This window comes from Drosophila takahashii, chromosome 4 (assembly GCF_030179915.1).
Source record: "Drosophila takahashii strain IR98-3 E-12201 chromosome 4, DtakHiC1v2, whole genome shotgun sequence".
NCBI classification, from domain to species: Eukaryota; Metazoa; Arthropoda; class Insecta; order Diptera; family Drosophilidae; genus Drosophila; species Drosophila takahashii.
This window is the reverse complement of record NC_091682.1, coordinates 2,965,842-2,982,660: the sequence shown is the minus strand read 5'-3', so window position 1 is coordinate 2,982,660 and position 16,819 is coordinate 2,965,842. Positions and strand designations below refer to the sequence as shown.

Genomic DNA, 16,819 nt, shown 5'->3' with positions numbered 1-16,819 from the left:
GAGTGCACTTAGCGCGCTAAAAATCTAAAAATGAGCGAACATTTTCGATATTTTACCCACCTTTAAACGGCCATATTTCGCGAATTAAAGCCATCTAAGCACAAATATGAAATTTTTTATAATATTCAAGCAGCAGGCTTACCAACAATTTTAAGTTTGAATTGAATTGCCCGCAAATTATAGTTTCTAGACTGGTGCAGTATTTTTTCAAAGGTGATATGATTTTAGAAAAGTTTCCTAACAAATACATATTTTGTTTTGTATGCGTCTATATAATGCTTCAGACTGAACTGAAATCGAAAAACCAGTAATCCACATCAAAAAATATTCCGTTTAATGATGGGCCACTTTTTAGCCAACATTTTTTATTTTACCTTTGAATGGCCATATTTCGCGAATAAAGCCATCTAAACACAAATATGAAATTTTATATAATATAGTAAGCTCAACATAAAATGTCTTTAAAAGGAAATTGTCCAGAGATTACAGGTTTCAGTTCTGTGTCGTATTTCCTTAAGGAATGAATTTAGAAAACATCGTATGTGGCCATGTAGTCTTTCAAACTAAAAGAAAAGAATTCAAACATATGGATAGCCCGGATTTTCTGCTTGCATATAGGCTATACTTTAATATTTACGCGGAGTTTATTGACCATGACTCAACACCCTATAAGGTACTTGCTATTCTAGTCTGTTTCATTGGTTGCATGGCCGGAGAAAACGTTATCGATATGTTAAGCCTATAATCTGGAAAAAAGACCCAAACGGACATAGTGAAGAGAGGTGCTATGCATGTGTTAATGTTAGTGCTGGTATCAATAAAAGACAAATAAAAAAGAAGAAATATGAGGCAGCTCTTACTGCTGAACTTCCAGTGGCAAACTCAGATGCTTCTCATCCACCAACCGCTCCTAATTGGGAAAATTATTCTAACCAAACAAGCAATGGACCTAATTTTGAAGATACCGACTGGTTGCCTGATGAAGAGAAGGACCGTGATAAACCACAACCGTTGGTACAATACGAAATGGATTACATTGTTGCGAAATGTGGGTTATCCCAGCGAAACTCTGAAATGCTCACTTCGTTTTTGAAGACCAGAGGACTTACTCGGCAGAACGTTAACGCCACAGAATACCGGAAACGACAAGCTGAGTTCCAGAATTTTTTCCTCGTCGACGAAGAAAATAGCTTTTCATTCTGCAACGACATTAAGGGCTTAGTGACAAAAATGGGAATTGAGTACATCGCTAGCGACTGGCGATTATTCATCGACGGTTCAGTATCCAGTTTAAAGGCTGTGTTACTGCACAAAATGAACAAAAAGCCTAGTATTCCGCTGGCTCTGAGTACCAATTTGAAGGAGACGTACGAAACTTTGGAAAATATTTTGGATAAAGTCAAGTACAAGGTCCACAAATGGAAGATTTGTTGCGACTTAAAAGTTGTAAACATTTTGCAGGGTGTCATATCCAAAGTCGGTTTTCCGAAATACTTCTGTTTCCTATGCAACTGGGATTCAAGAGGCAAAGTGGATAAATATACCTGTAAGCACTGGGAAAAAAAGAACAGCCGAAAACGAAAAGCTGCTTAAACTGAGGAATAAGCCTTTAATACAAAATGTTGAAGATATATTACTTCCACCGCTTCACATAAAATTAGGAATTGCCAAGAAATTCATTGAGGTGGCTGTCAAAAACAATGATGGTGTCTTTGAGTGTTTAAAAACCATATTTCCTAGACTCAGCAACGAAAAAATTAAAAACGTACGGTACTGTATGGTTTTTATAAATTAATATATCTTGTCGAAGTTCCAAATTTTAATTTTCTCCCTATAGGTGTACTTAACGGACCGGACATCAGAAAATTAATGAAGAGCCAGTTTCGCAAACGTTTTGTCAGATTCGCACCTTGGGAAAAATAGAGTTAATCTACAAAAGGCTCAAGATTTAATAACATCAGTGCTGGGATCCTTCAAAAACATTAATGCATCAAAGACGCTAAAAATTCACTTTCACATCACCACTTGGATCACTTTTTAAAACAATTGCCTACAGAATCGGACGAGCAAGAAGAGCAATTCCACCAAAGAAAAAAACTCGATGCCTTACTTGCCGAAGTATGTTGGTGGAGTCAAAAAATTACACAATATGACGTGGCCGCGGAATCTACCGATGACAACGATCCAGGCATACCATTAAACATATTACTTGCACACAAACAAAAAAATTCAGAGCAAATACTTTTAGCACCAACAGAAATAAACCAAAGTGTAAATTCAGAAGAGTAAAAAAATGTTGGCTAAAAAGTGGCCCATCATTAAACGGAATATTTTTTATGTGGATTACTGGTTTTTGCGATTTCAGTTCAGTCTGAAGCACTATATAGACGCATACGAAACAAAATATATATTTGTTAGGAAACTTTTCTAAAATCATATCACCTTTGGAAAAATACTGCACCAGTCTAGAAACTATAATTTGCGGGCAATTCAATTTAAACTTAAAATTGTTGGTAAGCCTGCTGCTTGAATATTATAAAAAATTTCATATTTGTGCTTTTTTTCAATATGGCCGTTTAAAGGTGGGTAAAATATCGAAAATGTTCGCTCATTTTTAGATTTTTAACGCGCTAAGTGCACTCCATCGCAAGAGCCCTTTGTCAATTTAGTTCCTTGGGTTCATAGCTACATAATCACTAAAGACTTGATAGTGAAATTTTAATCGGTTCACAAGATATGGCCGTTACAAATAAATTTAGTATTTAAAACTTTAACTCGCTATAATAGGTAAACGCGAGCTAAGCCAGAGAAACCCAAATGGGTTTTGGCTTATTTCGATGAGTACTTTCTGCCCATGAAATCAGAATTGCGGTTACATTTTATAACCCTAAAAATGTTGCACAGTGTCATTAAGGTTGAATGCTGTAAAATTAATAGGGTGTATTGCCACGAAATTAGACATTTTTACTACGTTTTTAAAATGTTTTGGGCTGTTTAAAGTACATATGTAATTGTTTTTAAATTTATCATATCCGGCATTAATTTTTAGAAAGGCAATTTTATATATGGGACGTTCCATATCAACCCGGCCACCCCCTTTTTTGATTTTTTTTGTATGTGGACAGTACCACATTGATTGCAAAGCCCCTTGCTTCCAATGTTTTACCTCATACCCATTTTTTTTAATGTTACCACTCTTTCGCCGTATATTCGCGCTGAAAAGAAAACACAAAATCATTTTTAACCTGCGAACGAAAGGCACAATCAGCATAGTTCAAAAGCAGAAAAATCTGTCTTTTGATGGCCGATTACGAGAAAAATAATGGATTTTATTAGACCGTAGATGACCAAACGATAGCGTTTTTAAAGTCTAAAAGTAGGATTTCGTCTAAAGGGCCAGTCTGCAAAAATACCATTATATTTTTCTCAAAACGCCCGAGTTTTAACGGATTTTATGCCACTGGTTTCAAAGTGGGATCTCTCTTGAGGAATTAGCTATGAATTCTTTTCATTGATTTGTTAATTTTTTCCAAAGCATATACGATTATTTTATATTACTTATTAGCTTTTTCTGACAGGTAACTACTACAAAAACGTACAAAAGAATTCATAGCTAATTCCTCAAGAGAGATCCCACTTTGAAATCAGTGGCATTAAATCCGTTAAATATGGGGCTTTCTGAGAAAAATATAATGGTATTTTTGCAGACTGGCCCTTTGGACGAAATCCTACTTTTAGACTTTAAAAACGCTATCGCTTGGTCATCTACGGTCCAATAAAATCTATTTTTTTTCTCGTAATCGGCTTTGGAAAGACAGGTTTTTTTGATTTTGAACCATGCCAATTGTTTCTTCCGTTCGCAGGATAAAAATGATTTTGTGTTTTCTTTTTAACGTGATTATACGGCGAAAGAGTGGTAACATTGAAAAAATGGGTATGAGGTAAAATATTAGAAGCAAGGGGCTTTGCAATCAATGTGGTACTGTCCACATAGAAAATTAAAAAAAAAGGGGGGTGGCCGGGTTGATATGGAGCGTCCCATATGTATATATTTGCGTGTATTTTATATACGCAGTTATGTCTTCATTTAGAAATATGAGCGTTATTTTTAGTTGGCAACGGTGTAATAAAGACTCTAAAATAAGTTTTGTATTGTTCTTATTTGTTTAAAGCACCTTATTAGTCGCAAAAGGTTTGACAATTCAACCACAAAGAAAAATATAATGGTATTTTTTCAGACTGGCCCTTTAGACGAAATCCTACTTTTAGACTTTAAAAACGCTATGGTTTGGTCATCTACGGTCTAAAAAAATCCATTATTCTTCTCGTAATCGGCCATGGAAAGACAATTCAAACAAGAGAGAACGCTATAGTCGGGTTGGTGTCCCGACAATCTAAAACCCGTCACTCAGCTAAAGGGAGTGCGAACGCTGTACTCGGGTTGGTGTAACGACTATTTAATAAACGTAACTCAGCTAAAGGAAGTGCGAGGGAGATAGATATACCTACAATTCTTATTGCGTATAACTTTTTAATGAATGGTCCGATTTGTAAAATGTCTTCTACATTTCGATAGGTATAAATATACACAACAAAATTGCATTTATATTTCTCGGAAATCTTTAAAGATGTGGACGCAGGACACATTTTAAAATCGTTAGTGGTAGAGCTGGAAAAACCTCGATAGTGACTGTATCGATGTTTTCGAGGTTTTTTTCGGAAACCATCGATACTATCGCGATAGTATCGAATTAAACAAATTTGGTCATATAGAGGCTATTCCTTTCTTAGAAAGCTAAAACAATAAGGCCATTCTTTATAAATTAGTTTACAATTGTTACATTTACCAAGTGTGACAGCATCATCCGATGAAGACAACAATTAATTATGTAATTGATCATGCAGACAGCATGTGCAAAAACAATAAGGTCACGTGTCAACCACTGTTGTCAATTACGTAAGAATATCTAACCCCACCTGCTAAGTTACGTAATTGCCGTGGAAGACGCTTAGCATGCAGAAAAGTTTCACGTGGCCGTCAGCACGCGCCGAATGCAAAAACAAGAAGATGACACCTATGGTGAACAGGTGGATGCACTTGCGTGGCCTGATTTAAATACCGCTGACACAAGGAAATTGGACACTTTGCAGGTGGATGCACCGGCGTTGCACTCTAACTTCACCATGGGGGAGTTCAAGCTGGGTGCATTGATGAGAAGGGATTCTGGATGGAACGGGAATTTTAATAGGAACGATGGAATTCACCTCTTTCCGATCTTAGTCCCGGAAAACCTTTATAAAGAGCCACACCTGAAAAGGGAGGAGCAGAAAAAGAATCGGGCTAAAAGTGAACCGTGAACCAAAAAGGACTAAAGGATCCAGGAACAAAGCAATATATAGTTGGTCCTGGCTAAAACATATGCAATATGGGAGGAAAGACCTCCAAGGCCAACAACGACTCAGCTAACGTTGTCAACAATGTTCAAGTAGTCGATCACTCAGAACAGATTGATAAACTATACAACGTCCTGATCATTATTGCTGTCCTTTTGCTCCTTAATGTGGCTATGAATGCATATGTAATGCACAAGCGCAATTTTAGGAAGAAATACACAGTGAACAACAGTGATATCGAACGCGCTCTGGGCTTAAATACCATTTAGCAGCAATAAGGTGAAATCAAAAAAAAAAAAAAAAAAAACAATTATACCATAACATTAACAAAACCATGGGAGGAACGAACTCCAAGGACATAGATCCTAATTGCCAAATACAAATAATAGACCACAATCAACAAATCGCGGAAGTGTTCTATATTCTCATTTTTATTGCCGTGCTCCATTTAATCCGAATCGCGATGAACATACGAGCATTGCGAAAAGTACAACACAATCATCAGTTTGCAGTATAAGTGTGCCGAGAAGATAAGTGCATGAAATAGTAAACCGCCAACGGCGCCAAAGTATAAATCCATTGGAGTGGAGTGGAATCGGAGTGGAGTGAAGACCCGTCTACCCGCGACAGTCGTGTGCCACGAAAAACGCTCGATCGGCGAAATTATATATTATTATTTTTGTTGTGCGAACTTAATCTCAACCATATGTATAACTTAGTGTAATAAGTGAAGTATAACCACATATTGGTACCTCAAAAGAGTTTAGACATGCACAAATATATATTTAACAATTCTTCAGGGTTACAGCCTGTACAACAGTAAGGAGAGCTCTCTTCGCTGGAGATATTAGAGGGTGAGTTTTACGGAACCCAAGTTCCACTCTCTATATATTATTTCTTATTTATATATATTTGTGCATATACAAAAAAATACATAATGTTAACTACGAAAGTTATTGCTAAAACTTATGAGAAGGATTCAGATTTTAATAGTCGATCCGAATATGTTTTAATGAAATGTTCACTTCCAATATCTGTTAATGAATTCGAACAAAAATATATGGTAGAGACGAAACAGACAATCTATATTATTTTTCCCAAGCACTTTTAATAATTCTTTCTGGTTATGCGGGAGAGGTGAGATGCTTACCAAGAACCCACCCCATCCGTCGAGCTCAGCCGGCAAAATGGTGCCTAAAGATCGGACTCATCTCCCTCGGCCCATGTCCTCAGGACAGGGCACTAATATGCCTACGTAACACAATTTTAATAAATTTAGAATTATAGTTTTTGTGTTATTTATTTTTCCATTTCGTTTTTCTTTTGTCAAACTTAATCAATTTAAAAGTAAATAAAAATAAAAAGAATATTCAAAAAACATAAAAACATAGTAACGGTCCAGCCGCTATAATTGAGATTAACCTTAAATTTAAACATTATAATCGGAAATCCACAAATTTTTGTTAAAGAAAATAAGTAAAAGCTTTAATATACTTGAACATCCTTACTGATTAAGGTGTTCCTGACGGGTACCGCTGTAGAACCACAAATCACTTTCCACTGTCTAAAGAAAACCAAGGTTTAATGTAAATATTATAATACAAATATTAAAATTTTTCTCACCGTTTAGCTGTAGCGAAAACACAAAAAAAGTAGTGGTGTGTATATGACGGCGATAATATCGTGATAGTTTTCAAAACATCGATGGAGCAAGCTGGCTGCTAACCATCGATATTATCGATAGTGCCATCGATAGTTTGCCAGCTCTAGTTAGTGGGCGATTGTGGGCGTTAAAGGGGGCGTGGCGCTCGGCTGAAATAAACTTGCGCTGCGTAAGAAGCCCAAGAATATGTGTATGAAATCTCAACCTTCTAGCTTTTGTAGTTTCCGAGATCTCAGCGTTCATACAGACGGACAGACAGACAGACAGATAGACGGACAGACGGACATGGCTAGATCGACTCGGCTAGTGACCCTGATCAAGAATATATATACTTTATGGGGTCGGAAACGCTTCCTTCTAGCTGTTACATACTTTTGCACGAATACAATATACCTTTTTACTCTACACACAAAAAAAAAACTTGGTAAAATCAACTGTAATAATTGTCAAACAGGCCCCAACCAGCAAAATTGTCAATTCTACTAAGTAAATAGTTATTCCACAACAACAAAATACACACAATTAGCAAAGACACAAACCATAGCATATCTGCACACAACAAAATTTGCTTGGTAAAATTGACCAACAAATATAGTTACGTAACTACGTGTATTTTGTTTTTGCTTTGGGTGTGTGTCTTTGCTAATTGTGTGTATTTTGTTGTTGTGGAATAACTATTTACTTAGTAGAATTGACAATTTTGCTGGTTGGGGCCTGTTTGACAATTATTACAGTTGATTTTACCAAGTTTTTTTTTTTTTTGTGTGGAATCCCTGGAACTGCACCGATCGAGTCAGCACTAATATACAGGTATTTATTTTATCTGCAAGGGTATATAAGCTTCAGCTGGCCGAAGCTATCTTTCTTTCATGTTTCTTATTAAACTGTTCAATACCTAATTCACAAAGAAAACAAGAGAGAACGCTATAGTCGGGTTGGTGTCCCGAATATCTAATACCCGTCACTCGGCTAAGGGGAGTGCGAGGGAGATGGATAACTTTTTAATGAATGGTCCGATTTGAAAAATGTCTTCTTCATTTCGATTGATACCGTTTTTAAACAAATTTCTCATCATTTCCTAACTAGCGTTTTTTATACCCGTTACTCGTAGAGTAAAAGGTATAAACACATTATAAATTTAATGAAAAAATTTAAACATTTCACAAAGTTTATTAAACACATATCTTGAATATAAAATCTGAGCTAAGAAGATCTTTCTGTGGCACAAATGTGCACAAATTATACTTTAACTACCAGTTGTATCATATAAGCCTTTAAGTCGTTGTGAAGTGATTCCAAGTTCTCCGAATTCTTTATATTTGGGTCGACTGGTTCCGAAATAGTTTTGTTGTACATTAATGTTGTATTTTTCTTTAGATAGGTTTCCATTTTTCTCCTTAAAGGAAGAATAAAGTTATTTATAAATAGATTTTTACGTAGTTATAATATAGTGGTTTAAAAAAAGAAAAGTTAAATAAATGAATAGAATTTACGAAAATCAAATAGGAACAATTTAGTTTACTAATTAATAAATGGTAGAAACTTTCAAAAAACATTTTTTTAAATCGACAATAGGATTGTAACTGGCGACTTTTTATTTTACTACGGTCATTTTTGCCAATTGTTTGCCCCTATAAAGCCGTGGAGTTTTATTAGATGTAAACGGAGTACACACAAAAAAAATTTGCTTGGTAAAATTGACCAACAAAGATAGTTAAGTAACTATTAAAATAGTTACGTGTATTTTGTTTTTGCTTTGGGTGTGTGTCTTTGCTAATTGTATGTATTTTGTTGTTGTGAAATAACTATTTACTTAGTAGAATTGACAATTTTGCTGGTTGGGGCCTGTTTGACAATTATTACTGTTGATTTTACCAATTTTTTTTTTTGTGTGTAGTAACAGAGGAAACAAAAAGTTTTGTGATTAGAAATCATGAGGAAGTAAGAATAATAATTCTTATTAGTACTTACATTTATTTCAGTTGCCTTCGAATCTCTATTATATTTAAAGTTAGTACTATCGGTCACTGAACTATGAATGCGATGAAGCCCAGATTTTAGAGTAGCTGGGGGAAGTTTAAATGAATCGATCTCTGGGATTCTCCAAATTTTAAGGTCATCGTTCCAAAAAGAATTTTGCAATACAGTGTCCGGGGTCCTGGTTTTAAATTGTAATTATTAAGTAGCTTTAAAATCGAATTTGCAAAGAAACAAACAATTGGACAAGCTGCAGATTGATATACAGCAGGGGTGCTCAGTCCTATGGCACGCGGGCATACGCAGCACTCGCTATGCTTGCCCATGGCACACGCCGAGTCCTCTTTGTGTCGCTGTCCGGATCGAGGCAAGCCAACAACAATTCTATTAAACTCTTTTCTCCTCTAATCACAATGCAAAGTGTTGTTGTCTTTTTCATGACTGTGTGTGAGTCGCTGCTCGCGTGCGTGTGATTATACCCGTTACTCGTAGAGTAAAAGGGTATATTAGATTCGTGCAAAAGTATGTAACAGCTAGAAGGAAGCGTTTCCGACCCCATAAAGTATATATATTCTTGATCAGGGCCACTAGCCGAGTCGATCTAGCAATGTCAGTCCGTCCGTCTGTATGAACGCTGAGATCTCGGAAACTACAAAAGCTAGAAGGTTGAGATTTCCCACACATATTCTTTGGCTTCCTACGCAGCGCAAGTTTTTAGCCGAGCGCCACGCCCCCTCTAACGCCCACAATCGCCCACTAACGATTTTAAAATGGGTCCTGCGCCCACATCTTTAAAGATTTCCGAGAAAAATAAATGCAATTTTGTTGTGTATATTTATACCTATCGAAATGTAGAAGACATTTTTCAAATCGGACCATTCATTAAAAAGTTATACGCAATCAAAATTTATATATCTATCTCCCTCGCACTCCCTTTAGCTGAGTTACGATTATTAGTCGGGACACCAAACCGAGTACAGCGTTCGCACTCCCTTTAGCTGAGTGACGGGTATTAGATAGTCGGGACACCAACCCGACTTTAGCGTTCTCTCTTGTTTTCTTTTAATTGTGTTTGAAAATGCACTGCCATAAGGCAGTTTTGAGCACCATTGATATACAGACATAAATATAAGAATACATGTATCAAGTAAAAACACCTCTTAACGAGGTAAAAAACTAGTGACGATCGCACCTTCAACATACAAAAGTTCTGATATCAACATTTGTGACGAAAAATTATTACACTCGTCATTAAATAGACTTTCTAATATTTTCTCATTTCACTTTTATCGCTCTCTCTCCCAATCCAATTAATTTTCTTAAAGTCTTGGTATGCAATCCTTTATATTTTTGCAATACCTTTCGATTGGTGTATTACTCATTACGATCGGACTATCACAGCAGATTTTCATTTCTTCGTGTATATATAGTAGTCGCCTTCGCACACTCTCCTGGTGCGCTTCGTCACTACATGGACTGCCGTCCATAGTGATATGGTCTAACAGCCTCACTTGGCAAAGATCTTCCGTGATGCAGAAGTATTCGCAAAGTGATAAATAAACCTTTTGGGGCCGGTTTCTCGAGTGCCGGCTAACATTTCTCGAACAGATAAAGTCCCTGCTAAGGCATTTTGGCTTCCTCGAGCATCAATGTGAGAGCTAACTTTAACAGGAACTCGGACTCCCTGTTAAGGGGGGAGATACATATAGAACTGCAAACTTGTCAAGTTTTTCATGATTTTTTTTAAACAATAAGGGTTTGTGCTGGAAGTTTGCAACCTGGCATGTTGATTACATAGCAGGGACCGAAAATAACTGTTATTGTAAATTTTTCTTACCAAAAAAATCACGCACTTAGAGGGGTCATAAAATTTTTTTAAATACACCACTATTTTTATTAGCCATTGTAGTTTACAAATCCGTAATGATTTTTATTGGTAATACTATACATTAGCGAGCTCACCCCCGAAATTCGCGAAAAAATTATCCTCGATGGACCGCGATTTCTTAAGAATTTACGTGCAAAAAGAATTTGGCGGTCGGCCATGGTTCTCTTGTAATTGAATTTCAAAGTTCCCGGGTTTGCTATAAAAAACAAGGGTGCTTTTCTCATATTTTCAATCAAAGTAATTAAGTTTTAATGAGTTCCTATAAAATTAATATATTGTTTAAATGAGTTCCTATAAAATTATTTAATTGTTTAAATGAGTTCCTATAAAAAAAATGTAGAATTTTTTTTAAATTAAAAGTTTTAATGAACACTTTTCCGCACCACCATTGAGGTAAAGTTCCAGGTTTTTTCTTTAATAACCTTTTATGGCCTAGATATCTCTCTGCTGAAGTATTCCCGAATAAGAAGTATTTGAAAGAAGTGCGTTTAAAAAAGAAATTTAAAAAAAGACTGCGCCGCAGGCAAACAAAATTTAAGAAAAAATCGCGCGATTTTTTCTTACATTTTTTTGGCCTGCGGCGCAGTTTTTTTTCTCAATATTAAGATAGTAGTTTTAGCTGAATTAGGGTTGGTGTGTCGCTCAGAAAATACAAATTCAATCTTTAAGTTTAGTTTTGGGTGGAAAAGACTAAAAGAAAGGTTAAAATATATAATCCTCCTTGGACCGCGATTTCTTCTGATTATCATAATAAAAATACACATGTGCTCATCCATGGTTATGAGAGTTCTTAAGAACTCGCTGTCCATCGAGGATAGTTTTTAGGCGGTTGTGAGGACTAGTTCCCTATAATACCAATTACTCAGATGTTTGGAATTTTAAATTAGTCTTATTTTGACAAAAAAGGAAAAGGGTACATATATACATATATGATTTTTATAGCAAACGTTAGAAAAGCATACTTGTTTTTATAGCAAACCCGGGAACTTTGAAATTCAATTACAAGAGAACCATGGCCGACCGCCGAATTCTTTTTGCACGTAAATTCTTAAGAAATCGCGGTCCATTGAGGATAATTTTTTCGCGAATTTCGGGGGTGAGCCCGCTAATGTATAGTATTACCTTTTTATTTTTTGATTTTTATAATATAACTCATAAAAGAACTGTTATTTGTTGATTTTTATGAATAACAGTTATTCCCTTGACATTTTTGAAAAAATGAAATAATTAAAAAAAACATGCTAACCTAACATGCTATATAACTTACTAAAAATTTGTTAAAAAAGGCAACCGCGCATATTTTATAACTATATTTTTTTTAAATTTATTTTACCCACAAATCCGTTATAAATCAAGTTTGAGTTTTATTTTTGATCACGACGAATAACTGTTATTTGTCAACTTTTATTTTAAAACTTAAAAAATAACAGTTATTCTTTGAGTTTTACTTTACAAATCAGAAAATAACTGTTAAGGCTTAGTACTCAACCCAACAAAAAGTCGTCCGAAACAAAAAACTTCATATGAAAATCAACGTCAAAAAATTTTGTTTCATATGAAGTTTTTGTTTTAAACGACTTTTTGTTGGGTTGAGTACTAGCCCTAAAGTGTGATTTTTTAAATAAAACCTATAACAGTTACGGTCCCTGTTACATAGTTTTTATATAATTTAAACCAATTTTAATTTCTTTTGTATCTTTTAAAATGGCGGCCGTGGAAATTTTTTTGTCAGGCCTTTTTTAAAAAAAGTAGGCCAGCTGCGGATCGTCTACAGGTCGCTGTGTAGATCCGACTTTTGTGAAACCAAATTTTGTTTTATTTTACATAGAATATCTCAAAAACTCTGGTTCTCTCTTTTAAAGTCAAATAAAAATTTTTTTCTTATTTTTCTTGTTGTTTCTGGAATAAGAATAATAAATAGTTCGAATTTCTTCTTGAAACTTTCATGACACATTCTTAAAGAGTTACCAATTTAAATAATAAAAAAAAAAATTTTTTTTTTGTTTTCTATATGTATCTCCCCTTTTAAGCGTTTTCGGCTCGATAGAATGACAGCTGATTTCCCAAAGACAAGTAAGAAGAAGAAACGAAATCTCTCTCTCTGACTTTGCCTTTAAATTATACCCAAACAGCTGATGAAATAATCAAAGCACGCCATTTTTGCGCTTTACAGCACAATTCTGTGCGTTCACAGCACTCTGTAATTGTTTCTCGTTCAGATAAAATAGCGCAGTCGAAAAAGTGGATTTCCTTTTACTAACAGTTTATTTGGTCTTTAAGTTTTTTGGACAGATATCTATCAGGGACAGGGGCTCGAGAAACCAGCCCTGGGTGAGCATGAAAATCGAGAGAGACGAAGTGAAAAGAAGTCCGAAATGAACGACGAGTAAAATTAATGCAATAAAATTAACCGGAATCCGATTTTAGGTTTTTGTTTGTGGTGTGAGAAATCTACAATTTTGTAAATCCCCTTCAGTTCCAGATGTCACTTTTCCCTCAGTAATCACCAAAGGAAAGCCCGAGGACATGTCATTTGTACCTCAGGACGAACCGAGGATGCCACATAGAGAAAATTGTATGGGAGTTCCGCTTTTTCCTTCAGTACAACAACAAATTATAAGACAAGGAAAGAGAGCGCAATATATAAATACCGACTGCTCTGCTGACGTCGACAGCGGCCGAGCGTTTGGCCTAAGGAATTGTCCCCGACATGGGACGCCAGAACTGAAGGGTCACTGTTGACGGCAGACGACGTAGTGACGTTTCACACCGGAAGTGTGCGCGAGGAGACTTCTAAGTAAAGCCGCAGAATTGAAAATCTGGTACTATAGTCCGATTGAAACAAGTGTTACGCCGAACGAAAGCTATTATTATTTAATTTAATTTAATTTATTTGTTTGAGCCCGATCCGACAAGACTAGGTCTTAAAAATTACTATAATAAATATTATAGTTATTCCCTTTAAATTTTGATTCTAAAACTTTTTAAATTTTAAAAATATACGGGGGTGTCACAGAAAACCATTCCAACCAGATTTCCCCCGAATAGCAAATCTAGGTGTTCTGATTTCATATTTTGTAGAGAATGCGAATGATAAATATGTAGAAAGTGTAACGGGTTGTCATAGAGTAAAAGGGTATATTGTACTCGTGCAATTGTATGTAACAGGTAGAAGTACGCGTTTTCGACCCTATAAAGTATATACATATATTTTTGATCATATCACTAGCCAAGTCTGTCCGTACGAACGCTGAAATCTCGGAAACTATAAAAGCTGGAAAGTTGGGGATTCATCATGCAGATTCTTGGGGTTTCCATGCAGTCATAACGCGAATAAGCGCCTTAAACGATTTTAAAACGTGTCTTGCACCCACGTCTTTAAAGATTTCGAAAAAGAAAAATGCTATGTTGTTGGGTTTATTAATAGCTAAAGAAATATAGAAGACATTTTTCAAATAGGACCATTCATCCGTCTGTCTATCTACATATCTGCCTGTCTGTCCTTATGAACGCTGAGTACTCGGAAAGCTAGAAGAATTCAGCAAACAGATTTTTGGGGTTCCCATGCAGTGCAAAGTTGTTTCGTCAGTGTGCCACGCCTCCTCTAACACCCGCTATCGCCTTAAACGATTTTAAAAGGGAACTGGCGCCCACATCTTTAAAGATTTCGCAACAAAAAAATGCAATTTTTTATGTTTGTTAAATCATAATTAAATCTAGAATACTATATACTTTTTATATTTATAAGTATATATATACTTTTTTTATACTTTTCTATTATATATTTATTTTCTATTTATGTATATATCGGAACAATCATTAAAACGCTATTAGCATTCCATTCCAAGTTCCCATGCAGTGCAAAGTTGTTTCGTCAGTGTGCCACGCCTCCTCTAACACCCGCTATCGCCTTAAACGATTTTAAAAGGGAACTGGCGCCCACATCTTTAAAGATTTCGCAACAAAAAAATGCAATTTTTTATGTTTGTTAAATCATAATTAAATCTAGAATACTATATACTTTTTATATTTATAAGTATATATATACTTTTTTTATACTTTTCTATTATATATTTATTTTCTATTTATGTATATATCGGAACAATCATTAAAACGCTATTAGCATTCCAAGCAGTCCAAGAAATCGCTTTGATGCATGTACACCTCTATCTCCATCGAGCTTTCTTTATAGCAGCGGTCGGCACACACATGTTGACATTTTGTTTTATATTTGTGTGAGTAATTTGCACTGGGCAGCTCATCGATGTGTCTGTGCAGACCGCTGTTCTACAGTGTACCAGCGAGCAGCGGCTGGGCAGAACCAAACCCTATGCTCTTTTAATAGGACCCTGCCGACCGCTGTTTTATAGCCTATTCACATTAGCATTGTTGCTAGATGAAAATTCAGCTTTCCGCCTAAAAAATCTTAAACATTCGATATTTCCCCCTAAAAAATTCATACGCATCAAGTTAGCAGAACAACTTTGGAAATTGCAATTTTTTTCTTATTGACAATTTGCCGTTATTTATCCGTAAATTATTTGTGAAACAATTAATTTTGCCGCTCAACTATTTTAAAAGTTATAGGATGTTCTGCTAACTTGATATCAAGCAGTACAACACCTTAAATGTTAACTTTTCCAAAATGTTTTTAAATGGGATTTTGCCGTTATTTATCCGTAAATTATTCGTGAAAGAAAAAATTTTGTCGCTCTTAATTTAAGATTTATTTTAAAAAAAACATAGTTGTTCTGCTAAGTTGATATCAAGTTAGCAGTACAACTTTTCAAATGTTAACTTTTTCGAAATGTTTTTAGCTGACATTTTGCCGTTATTTATCCGTAGATTATTCGTGAAAGAAAAATGTCAGCTAAAAACATTTCGAAAAAGTTAACATTTGAAAAGTTGTACTGCTAACTTGATATCAACTTAGCAGAACAACTATGTTTTTTTAAAAATAAATCTTAAATTAAGAGCGACAAAATTTTTTCTTTCACGAATAATCTACGGATAAATAACGGCAAAATGTCAGCTAAAAACATTTCGAAAAAGTTAACATTTGAAAAGTTGTACTGCTAACTTGATATCAACTTAGCAGAACAACTATGTTTTTTTTAAAAATAAATCTTAAATTAAGAGCGACAAAATTTTTTCTTTCACAAATAAATTAACGGATAAATAACGGCAAAATCCCATTTAAAAACATTTTGGAAAAGTTAACATTTAAGGTGTTGTACTGCTAACTTGATATCAAGAACATCCTATAACTTTTAAAATAGTTGAGCGGCAAAATTAATTGTTTCACGAATAATTTACGGATAAATAACGGCAAATTGTCAATAAGAAAAAAATTGCAATTTCCAAAGTTGTTCTGCTAACTTGATGCGTATAAAAAATTCAGTTTTCCCCCTAAATTCAAAAAATTAGTTCATTTTAAAAACATGTACAATCCGGCCTGTTCCAGTTTTCACACGAAAGTGAATTTGATTTTATGCTGGCGGATTTAGGTCCGTCTGTCAAATGCTTGGCGGAAAGTTTCCGTGTGAATTTTGCAATTGTATGTAACAGGTAGAAGTACGCGTTTTCGACCCTATAAAGTATATACATATATTTTTTTCGATATTTCCCCCTAAAAAATTCAGTTTTCCCCTTAAATTCAAAAAATTAGTTCATTTTAAAAACATGTACAATCCGGCCTGTTCCAGTTTTCACACGAAAGTAAATTTGATTTTATGCTGGCGGATTTAGGTCCGTCTGTCAAATGCTTGGCGGAAAGTTTCCGTGTGAATTTTGCTGAATTTAACAGAGTAACAGCGAGGGGTATTTAAATCCGTGCAGTTCTTTCGGAAGTGAGCCTTGGAACAGGTCTGGGAAATTCGATTCCGTGTGAACCTTTC

The 16,819-nt window shown here is 35.2% G+C and overlaps 2 protein-coding genes across 3 annotated transcripts in view; one reads left to right on the top strand and one right to left on the bottom strand.

Moving 5' to 3' along the window:
• LOC108061154 (osmotic avoidance abnormal protein 3) overlaps nt 1-16,819 on the bottom strand; it is a 70,694-nt gene that overhangs the window by 40,635 nt on the left and 13,240 nt on the right. The window lies entirely within an intron of this gene.
• Nucleotides 6,234-16,819, top strand: part of LOC108069564 (uncharacterized) — a 48,236-nt gene continuing 37,650 nt past the window's right edge. The window contains exon 1 of the mRNA XM_070218046.1: nt 6,234-6,248. The gene's annotated coding sequence lies outside the window, so the exon portion shown is untranslated. The remainder of the gene's footprint in view (nt 6,249-16,819) is intronic.